The 13917-nt window shown below is 40.1% G+C and overlaps 1 protein-coding gene across 1 annotated transcript in view; it reads right to left on the reverse strand.

Moving 5' to 3' along the window:
• Positions 1 to 12108, reverse strand: part of MYOZ2 (myozenin 2) — a 79846-nt gene extending 67738 nt beyond the window's left edge. The window contains exon 1 of the mRNA XM_063458252.1: positions 11980 to 12108. The gene's annotated coding sequence lies outside the window, so the exon portion shown is untranslated. The remainder of the gene's footprint in view (positions 1 to 11979) is intronic.
• Between the last annotated feature and the right edge of the window lie 1809 nt (positions 12109 to 13917).

The raw sequence follows: 13917 nt of genomic DNA on the forward strand, positions 1-13917 counted from the left end.
ATCATTCCACCTATATTTCGTCATGTTTATGTTATGTTTATCTACTGGAGATAATCATTCCTTGTGACTAACGTGCCTGCTGACATCCAACATCATTAAGTATCTTTGAAATATGTAGGAGTAATTATGTGGTATAAAATATAAAAACAAAATTTTTATATACGGTAAATCATCAACTAAAAATTAATACATTTATTAATATAATAAATCAATATTTTCTAAGTGATGAATGCTGGAGTTGGCACGCCAGCCTGGGCACATTCATGCATATTTGGTGGGAATGCTCCAAGATCAAACCATTACGGCAAGCAATCCGAGAGATTCTGTCGAAGTTCACGGACAACCCCCCTCCCTTCCAGCTCCTTATCTTTTACACCACACTACCACACCCACTGTCAGATTCAGGAAATCCTTAACTGTTTGGATTTTAAACACAGCTCAGCAAGTAGTGCCCCTATTCTGGAAAAAAGTCACACCACCACCCTTGACTGTCTTGTTTGCTAAAATAGAAGATTTACACAGATTGGAGGGCCTGACAGTTTCAGCTCAGGATCATTCTTAGACTTACGTGGACATATGAATGCACTGGTTAACCATAGTTTACCATGGTGACTTTTAAAGACCGTTCACTTACGGACGTCTGACAGTCCTTTTGGGGGAGGCAAGGCGCCCTACCAGAAAAGCGGGACAGGCTTAGGGAAGGATGTATCCACCCTTATCGGCATGGCCGGCACAACCGTTTCCTGGTGGGCTGCACCTGTCTTGAGCCAGCCCCCAACCCAGCGCCGGGCTGTTCCTCCATGCCCCCTGAAAATGGGGGGAGGGGCAAGAGGAACCCCATCTGGTCACCTTAGAGCACCCTTAAAGCACTGCTAGGTAAGGCAGAACATGCCTGCTCTGCCGATAAATGCCGGTGACCAGAGGAGAGGGGCAAGGAGAAGGCAGGCGGCAAAGGAGACTGTTCTTGCAGCTTCTCATCCACCCTCATGCACCCTCTGTATGCCCCAGCATACTAAGCAGCGGGCGGGAGGAGTAAGGAGCTGCCCCACACTGGACCCTAGGGAGGCAGGGAGGCTGGATGAGCCTCGAAAAATAAAATTGTGTGTGTTTGTGTGTGTGTGTGTGTGTGTGTCAGTGAGTGTTAAGTGTTTGACTGTTAGTGAGTGTGTGTGTGTGTCTGTCTGTCAGTGAGTGAGTGTCTGTCAGTGAGTGAGTGTATGTATGCCAGTGAGTGTGTGTCTGTCAGTGAGAGAGTGTCTGTCAATGAGTGTCTGTGTGTGTGTGTGTGTCTGTGTTTGTCTGTCTGTCAGCGAGTGAATGTATGTGTGTCAGAGATTGACTGTATGTCTGTCAGTGAGTGAGTGTATGTCTGTCAGTGAATGTGTGTCTGCCAGGGTGTGTCTGTCAGTAAGTGAGAGTGTCTGTCATTGTGTGTGCTCGTCTGTGCTAGTCTTATTATAAATTAAATTCACCAAAAGCATTAAATACATGCATATGTGTTCAATTTACAATGTATGTATTAGGCAGTATGTGTGTATGGATGCATGTATAAAGCAGTATGTGTGTATGGATGTATGTATTAGGCAGTGTGTGTTTATGGATGTAGGTATTAGGCAGTATGTGTGTATGGATGCATGTCTAAGGCAGTATGTGTGTATGGATGTAGGTGTTAAGCAGTATGTGTGTATGGATGTACACATTAAGCAGTATGTAAGGATGCATGTATTAGGCAGTATGTGTATATGGATGCATGTATTAGGCAGTATGTGTGAATGGATGTAGGTATTAGGCACTGTGTGTTTTTGCATGTAGGTATTAGGCAGTGGGTGTTTATGGATGTACGCATTAACCAATATGTGTGTACTAGGCAAATCTAACTGAAAACCTTATGGCAAAATTTAGGCCAAAATTGGTGATCTAGAAGAATTTTTCAATTCGGCTACAGACACAGTTCAGATGTTTTTGCTTAAACTTTGCAATTTGGTTTTCAACTCACTGCAACTCAGAGTTTAGTGAATAAACCTCTGTGCAGCGATGTATCTTAAATGAGGCAAACAAGATATTTGCCTTGGGCGGCACTTTGCAGGGGGCGGCAAAGAAAGCCGCCCCCAAACGCCCAGGCGGATCACTTGTTTGCCTCGTGTCCTGGGGGGCTAAAGAGCTGGCCGGCTGGCCACTTTTGAACCCCCCAGAGGCGGACGGCAGCTCACCTGAACTCTTCCTGCTCAGCTCCCTTGCGCGCCGCTCAATGAAGCCGGGAGCTGGAATTTGACATCACTCCAGCTCCCGGCATCACTAAGCCGCGCGCAAGGGAGCTGAGCAGGAAGATTAGAGCTCCCACGCTGCCTACTCTACCTGTCCGCCCCCTACCTGCCCGCGCAGCAGCCCCACTGGACCGCAGGTAAGTAATCCACTCCAGCTCTCCCAGGGAGTCTCGGTGGATTTAAATTGAAATTTAAAATAATTAGAATTTCTAAGTGTTGAGGGAAATGTGTGTGTGTGTGTGTCTGTGAGTGAATGTGTGTGTGTGTGTCTGTAAGTGTGTATGTGTATCTGTCTGAAAGTGTGTGTGTGTGTGTGTGTGTGAGAGTCTGTGTGTCTGTGAGTGTCTGTCAGTGAGTGTGAGTCTGTCAATGTGTGTCTGAGTAATAGTGTGTGTCTGTTAGAGTGTGTCAAATCAGTGAGTGTTTGTGTATGTCATTGTTTGCCAGTGTATATGAGAGTGTGTGTCTGTCAATGAGTGTATGTGTCTGTCAATGAGTTTATGCATCTGTCAGTGAGTGTGTGCATCTGTCAGTGAGTGTGAGTCTGTCATTGTGTGTCTGAGTAATAGTGTGTGTCTGTAAGAGTGTGTTAAATCAGTGAGTGTGTATGTCATTGTTTGTCAGTGTATATGACAGTGTGTGTCTGTCAGTGAGTGTGGGGGTGTGTGTGTGTGTCTGTCTGTCTGTCACTGAAAGTGTGTGTTGGTTAAACAGTAATCGTGCCAATGACTGTATCTTTTAGTGAGTGTATATCAGTGAATGCATCAGTAAGAAAGTGTATGTCAGTCAAAGTGTGGCCTTGACAGGAAGGGGTGGGGAACATTTAAATATGGGGGCTGTGGGTCGCCCGAGCACCGTCCTGCCGAAATCCAAAATACACCACTGCCTCTGTGACATTGTATTTGCTTTCATGAGGAGGTGGCAAAATGGATCTTTGCCTAGGGCAGCAGAAATCCTTGCACCGGCCCTGCTTATCGCATTAGTTGCAGCTCCCTCGTTCTCTCTTGCTAGTCACTCTTTCTTAGTCTTGGTTGCGATGACCTCACATTTGAAGATGGCTGAGTATGTTTGGCAATGCAACGGTGGGTACGGGGATAATGCTGGTAAATAACTAAAAGTTTACAACTCCCACTTCTCCCTGCAAAAATAAAGTGTTACACGCTTGTTTCTACAGGACCTCAGGGTTTTGAGGAGGAGCCTTTTGTTTGATGTCACTTTACTGTTTTATGTTCTGTACTTTATGTCGCTACGTTCATCTCTTGTACCTGCAAGTTCAACTTTAGTTCAGCATGTTATTTAATGATTTACTTATTGATGAGGACCTGTGTGTCCTATTGACTTACCTGTTTCATATGATTTTGGATTACAATAAAACACTAATTTGCACACAAAAAAATCACCTATTTAATTAGCATAAAGAACTAATGATAATGATAATGTTATTCCCCTGTCAATTTTATGTTTGGGGATCTCACTCTAAGTTCTAGGCTGAATGTGGTGCCCAATTTGATATTACTGTGTTTTTACAACTCAGTCCCTCTTGATTGATTGATATACACATGCAAGGAGGCATGCTCGGGACAGAGAGGCCAGCATAGACAAGGGTGTTTGTAGGTTGCATCACCTATGTGAGACAGCCGAGGTAATAGGATCTAGGATTTAGTATTGATAGTTTCTCAGCACCCTGTAGTCTTTTTGATTTTCAGGACACTCTAAATATAGTGTGTTGAGGGAGTTTCCCTATATTTATCTTTACTGGAGATAGACATTTCTGTTCTATTTATTTTTCCTGCTGATGGGAAGGGTCTTCCTTTTGTGTTATTTAGCCACAAAATCTTTAATTGTAATTATATACAGGAGGCTGGCTGAGAGTGATTAATTCTTTCCTTTTCCCTGCTGATACTTTATTTACACCCTAATTTTTTAGACGCTATATCCCCTATTCAATATAATTATACTGTTTTTTCTGTTGGCATGTTACAAATAAAACCTAGATTAAACACTGGCCTTGCTGCTATTTTAGAGCTGTCTGCAACAGAGTATCCACAACTTTTAGTCTCTCACTTTTTTTTCCTTATTATTAGTACTTAAGTACTATCAAATATATAAAATCAAATATATAAAAATATGTCAAATTATTAAAATATATATATATTTTTTAATATTAAATCATTTTAAAAGTTTACACAAAAATATTAAGTCATTTAAAAATATTTTCTAAAAAATATTAAATTGTGTTCCAAGTGACCAGTTTCTCCATCAATGGTGTGATCAAGAAATATGCTCCCATCCCCAAACAGGAATTATATCCTTGCAATTTATTGCAAAATATTTTGTTTGCAAACTACACCCTTCATATGCGTGGGCTTAGGTTATTGGTGCTGCTACCCCACCAGCATAAGCTTAGAAGCAGCTCTGCAAGTTAGATCTGCACAGCTGTCTGAGACTCTAATTCAGCTGGACATATTATTCTCACAAGCATGACTGTACGTAGGATTTCTGGATGACTGTATGTGTATGTAGAATACGTGTCCCAAGCTACATGACATCAATGCATGCATATTACACAGCCAGGCTGCAGCTACTAAGATTAATTCTGTCACCTTTACCTTATGTTTAAAATGTGTATATGTGTTCCTTACTGCTTTTGCTAAATATTACAATTTAATGATTGCTTATGCAGTATTTTTGTAGTATGCAGTATATTTTTGGAGTTGATTCAATTTAATACATACAATAGTACCCCAATGTCCTTCCAGACTTTTGTATAATAGGCCCAAATTACGTATTTTTTTTTTGTTGTTGTTTTTTTGTGATTTGATATTGTTGTGTGGAATGCTGGGTAACATACACTGACCAACCACAACATTAAAACAACCTGCCTAATGTTGTGTTGGGCCCCCTTGTGCTGACAAAACTAGGTCTGATGAGTGAAAGTATGGACTCCACACTAAACTTGTCCTGTGGTATCTGGCACCAAGACATTAGCAGCAGATCCTTTAGGTAATTCATGTTGCAAAGTAGGGTCTCCATGGATCAGATTTGTTGTTCCAGCACCTCCAATAGATGCTCAAATGGATTGAGATCTGGGGACTTTGGAGGCCACATCTTGAACTCTTTGTCATTTTCCTCAAACCATTCCTGAACAAAGTTTGCAGTATAGCAGGGTGCATTATCCTACTGTAACATTAGGGAGCAACATTGCCATGAAGGGGTGTATGTGGTCTGCAACAATCTCTAGATAGTATGGTATGTGTCCAAGTAACATCCACATTCATCCATATGAATGCCAGGACACAATGTTTCCCAGCACCATTGTCCAGAGCATAACACTGCTCTGCCAGCACTGCCTCTTCCCATAGTGCATCCTGCTGCCATCTCTTCCCCAGGTAAACCACATTTATTTGATCTAAAAGAAAACATGATCAGACCAGGCAACCTTCTTCCATTGCTCCATGGTCCAGTTCTGACGCTCATGTCCCCATTGAAAGTGCTTTTGTCAGTTCCCCCTGACCAGTCTGATGTTATGTAGCCCCATACGCAACAACTGCAACGCTCCTTGTGATCTGACTCCTTTCTATAATGGCCAGCATTAAGTTTTTCAGCAGTTTAAAATACAATAGCTTTTCTTTGTAATCAGATGAGAATGGCTAGCCTTTGTTCCCCATGTGCATCAATGATCTTTGACTGCCACTGACGCGTACATCGGTTCACTGGTTCTACTTCCTTGCACTACTTTTGGGAGGTACTAACCACTGCATACCAGGAACACCTCACAGAACTTGCTGTTTTGGAGATGTTCTGACCCAGTCATGTAGCCATCACTATTTGGTCCTCGTCAAAATCGCTCAGATCTTTTTGCTCATTCATTTTTTGAGCTTCCAACATATGAAATTCAAGAACTGACTGTTCACTTGCTGCCAAATATATCCCACCCCTTGACAAGTACCATTGTAATGATATAATTAATGTTATTCACGTCATCTGTCAGTGGTTTTTGTTAGTATGATTATATATGCTTGAATGTTTATATTCCATGCGTAAAAGGTTTTACATATGCCTGCAAAGTATAGTTGTAGATGGGATTAGGAGCAATAGAAATTCATACTTTGTAATTAGGTCCACACTAATTTTCAGCTCCAGGCCAATGAATCCTCTAACTTAGCAATGGTAACAAAATGTGATGGTATTAGGTGGCCTATAAAAACATATAACGATATTAGAAGATATAAGGCATAATCATTTTGGGAAGTTTGTATTCATCATCTGATAGTAAGGTTGGTGCCTTTCTAGTTTCTCTTCCTGTCACTTTCTCCCCCCTCCCCCTCCAATTTAGCTTTTTCAGTGTACCCCTGTATATAAATAATATGGGTTGAGAAACAGTAAGGTATAGATAGGGTTGGCATATCTGCCATGTTTTCCTGGAAACACATTGTGACAGATCCCTCTGTCTTGGACTTACATGGAACTACTATTACTTTGTTTGCTTGATTCGTGTTATTTTATTTGATTCGTGTTTTTCCCCGTTCATATGGACTCCCTACACTTCCCCTGAAACTACCGAACAAAACTCCTGAACGGTCGGCCACCCAGTAGAGAAGTGTGTTGCTGGTTAACCTCTTGGCCCCCTTAGAACGTTGAGGTTAACCGCAGACACCTCTTAATTGGTGCCTGTAGCTGGGTGGCCACCATTCTTTCCCGAACATGAGGTCGTGGACATTTTAAATACACGAACGCTCAGCGGTGTTCGACGATAAACTCATGGAACCCAAAACGGACACTATTTGGCACGAACACCGCTGAAGCCGCCGACCTCCCTTCTCCTTCGGTAGAAAACCCACGAACACCCTATGTTCGGTACTTTTATTCACGAAAAGCCATACTCCAGATAGCCATCCCGTGGAGTCTATTCATATGGAGAACAGACTTTGTGAACACTTTAGCGATTGGACTGTGTGCCTAGGATCTGAGCGCTATTCGGTACTTTTGTGCGCTCAGATCCCAGCTATCTGGGGACCCGTTGAATGCCTGTGTTATATTACAATATTGAAAAGTTATGTTTTTTTAACCATTTTTGTCTTGGTCACTTTAGATGGCGGTTGGTCTTTGTTCAGGGAGATAATTGAATTACTTCACAATTATCTCCCGGGCAGAGGAGAGGGTCTTGGGTAATTAAAGGGGCATGGCTACATGTGTAACACTCTGATTGGTCAATGTAATGTCCTTGTCACAGTCTCCCATCTGGTCCCCGAGTGGAGTGTCCACCAGGTGGGAGACCTGCATCAATAAACCAGATTCCTGCTGACCCTCAATACGGAGCTTTGTCTTATCATTGGGGGGATTATTCGTATGGATTACGCTTGTTCAGCTGTTTGGGAGACTACCTGGTTCGTGTGATTGCTGTTCGGCTGTTTGGGAGACTAACTGGTTCGTGTGATTGCTGTTCAGCAGTTTGGAGTGCTCAGTGGCTACCTCTGCATTCGGGAAGGAAAAGTCCAATACGGCTGTAACCCCTCTCCTACCGGGGGGAGACGTAACACACATAATTCCATCATGTTGATTGGGAGGACCTGAAAATGCTGCTCTGTATTATGGACAATGTACATGCTGCAGGATTCCTGATTGATTTAACACCTGATTTACTACCTGCAGCATGTGACTTCTACAACTGCAGGGCAACACTTGTTTGTATGCTGTCCATCAATTTTTAAAAATTATAATTGTCCTGGAAAACATGGTGGATATCATATCCCTAGCTAGAGTATCTAGTGAAAATATGTATCATCAATCCTATTTAAACCCAATGCAGCCCTACAAAATTTACAAAATGAACCCAGACCACCTTACATGCTTAGTGCTCAATTTATACAAATATATCGCCAGTTACGTTTGTTGTACTCTACGCACTGGGTTAATGCACCTTTCCTTTGAAGTTATAAAAATAACCATAGGTATAGTTCTACTTTAAAATTACAGCATCTGTACATAAAGCATGTACTGCACGTTTACTGCCCACTATAGCATAGCAATCTCTTTCTCTTGCATAGGAACGTCATAACCCTTTTACTCACTCTCAGCCTAATTTCTACTTCCACCCACCACAGCTCTCATTATATGTGAACAAGAACTTGTATAAAAATGACATTTCCCCGTGGCTTCGTGAACCAAGAGAAAAAGGTTGGTGAGGTTAAGAACAGCTCATTATTTAAGCAGGACAACAATATGAACTTCACTGGTGTAACTTATTACCCTGTTTCAATATGTATATTATGTAACCAAACATTGATAAGCAATTAATCACTTACTTATTGAGTGCTATAAACTAGTCACATTAAGTTTACATTTACATGTTGAGGTCAATGATTGCTTTCCAGGTGAGAGTTTATCACCCATAAACCTCAAAATTAACACTCCAAGAATGTTTATCACCTTGAGTTCCATAGGATGTCTTTCGAACTGAACTGTCTCCCAAGAGCCTGTGCTAACAGTGAACCACAACTGACATGTGAAGAAAAAACAAATCACAACATTAAGGATCTTTGAATACACTTTAGGTAAAAATGTTAAATGTTGGCAGTGCTTTATTTTGGATCCCAACATTTTTTTAAACTGGAGTTTGGTAAGAGTTCCAATGCCTGTCTCTCTTTCCATTGAGATGCTGGAGAGGAGCAGAGGGACAGCATCCTTCCACACTATCAATGATTCGCCTAGACCTCAGGAGCCAGGTGATGGCATATCAGGTAAAAATTACAAAATGACTAGTGAGGATGGGTACCTCTCGATTCAACTTTAGGAAATGTTTGAAATAACAAGTGTTAACACTCTCTAGAGGGTAAATGCCATATGCATTTAGAGCAGTACAGGTGTAAGTTTCAAGCAAAATGCTAAATAAGGATCAGCCAATAACCAATAAATTACTCTCATCATTTTTCATGCTGCTCATAAATTGCTCCTATTTTAAAAATGGCAAAATGAGACACCGATCAAAAAAAAAGTATACTGTACTTTGGGTAAAAAAATATATATAATTTGAAGTTAGAAAATAAAATTGCTAATAAAAAAAAATAGATCAATCTGTACAAAAAAAAAATAAAAAATCTAAATATCACTTGTCTGCCAGGGTTTTAGCTACTGTAGCGTTAATGTACATTGCTACTTAGTGTCATAGGGAAACTTGTCTCTTAAAAAGGTTTCACTGTTCCTTGTAACAACAATGGTTGCTTAGCAACGTAATCTGCAACGCTGGCAGGGATCTAGAGACTATCTTCCCAAAACAGTAGACCCAGAGAAGTCACCATGAAAGTTCAGTTTGAGAAGCTTTGAATGAAATTTCAATAATAACATTCAGAAACCCATAACTGGCAATTTTTTTGATTAGCCATGCAAAAATAGAAGTCCATATTCATAGACCTGAAGGATGCATGAGAGAAGTCAATAAGTGCCCCACCAAATGTAGCATCTCTCATGGATACCTTTAATCCACAGGTTTTGTACTCCAGCACTGCTGACTTTACTTACAGCTTGACTTCTTTATTTCTTAGTGTGCTGAACAGCCAGGGGCATGGTATTCTACTAGATCTGCAGGTCTCCTCCATTGAAACACCGTAGCCCCGAAATTGTTGCATTTGCATGACCAACACTTTTCTGTGCACAGATGCCCTTTATATTTCAGCAGAACCTTGAGTTATACTTTCTTTATCACCTTATCCATCTTGTCTGTGGACCTTTCTGAACCCAATGACTTGGATTCTACATCGCACCATTAGGGTATGGTCAGCCTTCCAACAAGACAAGCCGATGCAAATTGCAGCACAGATTTCCCATACCAGTGGATCATTCACCTATGTCACCAGGACAGCAGGCCTCATAGTAGTGCTCTTGCAAAGGGGCCCCAGACCCAAATCCCTTAAAGCCTTGTCAGTGGCCTGGATGACCTGGTCTCTAACTCTTAGTATATATGTATAAAAATTACTGTTTGCAAGTATGAACATCTCTGTATGTCTAACCATGTTTGTCAACATGTGTGCATATAGTGTGTGCAGTTGCCACGTGAAAGACTAGTGCAGGACAGAAGGTAGAAAACACAAGAATACGCATGGAGAATAACAAAACTTGCCATATAATCACCGGTACATATACTGATGGAAATATAACAATCAGCAAACGTATATTTGCTGGATAGAGTGGTGGTAACAGCACTACTTTAGAACTGGAAAACACAGGTTCAATTTCTGGTCAGACCACCGTACTAGTAAGTGTCCTTGACCAAGACCCCTAACCATATATGTCTGCCTACCTCCATTCCTCATAGATTGTAACCTTGTTTGAGCAGGCCGTTCTTCACTTTCAAATATCCCCTTTGTACAATTGTAATGCTCTGCAGAATATGTTGGTGCTATATAAATGCTAATAATAATATTTAAAAGGATAATGGAAAAAAAAAAAAAAAAAGAGTTGTTTTATCAGTATTCATTATGGCCGCTGGTGTCGTATGTGCTCTGCAGTATGGCAGTTATAATTGTCGATATAAGTTAGTCTTCCTCAAATACCATTCAAACCGTTCTCTAAAACTGCTTTCTATCCAAATCAGTAAAAAAAAACAAAAAAAAAAAAACATTCATGTAAAACAAAAACGTTATGAAGCACTCAAGTACGCAGATAGAGCTACCCCTAAGATTAACATGACGGTTGCTGCAATTTATGAATGGTTATGGTCTGAAATGTAGAGCAAAGTTGTAAAAGTGGAGTAATCACCAAATTAATGAAATTTCTGGTGCTTTTGAATTCCATGGCACTTTTCTAGAACATTGTGTCAGATTGGCACTTTTCTAGAACATTTCCCAATGTTTCAGAACACAAACTCCTGCGTGGCTGACCATTTTTTTGCCATGCTAATCCTGTCTGAAACACCAAACTGTCAACTCATGGCATATCAAGTAAAAATTACAAAATGACTAGTGAGGATGGGTACCTCTCGATTCCACTTTAGGAAATGTTTGAAATCACAAGTGTTAACACTCTCTAGAGGGTAAATGCCATATGCATTTAGAGCAGTACAGGTGTAAGTTTCAAGCAAAATGCTAAATAAGGATCAGCCAATAACCAATAAATTACTCTCATCATTTTTCATTCTGCTCATAAATTGCTCCTATTTTAAAAATGGCAAAATGAGACACCGATCAAAAAAAAAGTATACTGTACTTTGGGTAAAAAAATATATATATAAAATTTGAAGTTAGAAAATAAAATTGCTGATAAAAAAAATAGATCAATCTGTACAAAAAAAATCTAAATATCACTTGTCTGCCAGGGTTTTAGCTACTGTAGCGTTAATGTACATTGCTACTTAGTGTCATAGGGAAACTTGTCGCTTAAAAAGGTTTCACTGTTCCTTGTAACAACAATGGTTGCTTAGCAACGTAATCTGCAACGCTGGCAGGGATCTAGTGAACTCTTTAAACAATCAGAACCGAATATATGATTATTTTTTTAAAAGTCACTCCATTTATTAGCAGGAGTTCATCTTATGTTCTACTTATTGCATCAATGTTTCTTTCACGGATCATTACACTAAGCCCATTCAATATGATTTCAGTCATTAGGGAATATTCTAGCTCTTTGCCACGCATTGGAAATGTTTTACAAAGACATACCAGGCAATCTAATACTACATAATTCTACAGGAGGGTAAAGTAGAAATGAATAAAGCATTTACCTTTTTGAGATAGAAAGCAATCAGACGTCTGCTTGCAGCTATGGACGTGAGTGACCTTCCTTATTCTAAGCAATCTCTCCGTGAATAGTGACCGGTACAGAAGGAAAGTGGGGGACTCAAGTGGTTGGCATCCCTGTGACATCAGTTGGCTAAATATAGGTTTAACATTCCAACTGCTCATATCTTTATGGCTCTGAAAGAATGAGCAGTACTCTATAGAAGATATTTGCATTCATACCATTTGGAATATAAATATCCGTAATGTGGAGAGTGATGGATTTCTTTGCTACGGAAAATTAGAATATGCCTTTTAAAATCTTTGTCTGCTAGTTGTTACTTGTAACAATGTACTTGTCCAGTTATGTGACCTGTTTCTCTCTTTAGAGGTCAAAGCATCTGTCGAGTTTTTTTTTGTGTGTGTTTGTAATGTGAACTGCACTGGGCTGGTGGCACGAGCACTCCGTCCCCTGTTTAGAAGTTTAGTCACTATCTAAAACTCAACGAGAGCGTTAGAAGCCATGGAGTACGCTAAATTTAAAAGTATTTTTGCTTGGACAGGGTGTGGTGGCAAGATGTAACTGTCTTGCAAAATCTAGACCAAAACAACAGTGTTTGGGGGGGAAAGAGTTGGGGATTTTTTATAATTTGGTTTTATTTGTCCTAAATCTTGCAAGTCTAATAATAAAGTGGTTAGGTTCCCTTACAAAAGGATGTCACCTTTTTGTTTGTGGACAGTTCCTCTGTTTCTCATCTAATAAACAGTGAAACACTGCTGAAATTGTTAATGTGGCAACAGGTGAAAAAAAAACACAACTGTCTCCACTGCAAATTCTGGGTAAATGGCACCATCATTTTCTCAGCATTCGCTGTGCATATATTTATACATGGCATCATTTTACATTTGCATTAGATGCCAGGCCATGCCAGCAGACACTTTCCTTGGATGCAGATAGAAGCAATACCAACATTTTATGTTAAAAACACTACTGTCATTTTCAATAAGATGTAAAATTGCAATGGTAACAGTCTGTAATTTAGCTTTTAGTAATGCAAATCATCCAGCAGCACTTAAGCTGCACTACATTACTGTTCTCTAAAGTGAAAGTATTGTTCCCCAGAAGAATAGTTTTATTCTGAACTGCTGTGGCTGGCCGTGAACACATTTTGTAAACTGCTTAAATTTCATTTAATTTGCCATTATAAACCTGTCCTTTTTTATTCTATTGTAAGAGCCGTACTAGACACAAGAAATGATTCACACTTTTGGAGACAAAAGAAAATAACATTTTTAATAATGGGTGGCTTATTCACTTAACAGTGAGCTGCAGTGAACAAAAACCCAATATATACATTTAAAACAAAATTAAATTATACATAAGGAAGAATAGGGCCTGGGCTCCTGCTTTGTATTGAGTGGCTATCCTGTGCGGCTCCACCTTTGTTATGGTCAGAAATTCAGAATGAGACTCAAAGTTTAATAAGGAAAGGAGGGAATCTATACATTGAAAGAGAATGGGATGGAAAAATCGACCTGAGCATCTATGAGGAAAGGTTCTGTATAGAAATGAATCAATAAGAAAATGTGTGGTCCAACAAGGCAAGGGAGCAGGAAAAGCCTGGGCCTCATGGGAAAGTACAGGTGATATCGAAAAATTAGAATATCGTGCAACGTAAAAGGGGAAAATAATATATGAGATAGACGCATTACATGTAAAGCGAGATAGTTCAAGCCGTGATTTGTCATAAGTGCGATGATTATGGCTTACAGCTCATGAAAACCCCAAATCCATAATCTCAGTAAATTAGAATATTACATGCAATCAATAAAACAAGGAGTGTACATAGAACAATATCGGACCTCTGAAAAGTATAAGCATGCATATGGACTCAGTACTTGGTTTGGGCCAATTTTGCAGCAATTACTGCCTCAATGCGGTG

Source organism: Pelobates fuscus, chromosome 6 (genome assembly GCF_036172605.1).
Source record: "Pelobates fuscus isolate aPelFus1 chromosome 6, aPelFus1.pri, whole genome shotgun sequence".
Classification (NCBI taxonomy): Eukaryota; Metazoa; Chordata; class Amphibia; order Anura; family Pelobatidae; genus Pelobates; species Pelobates fuscus.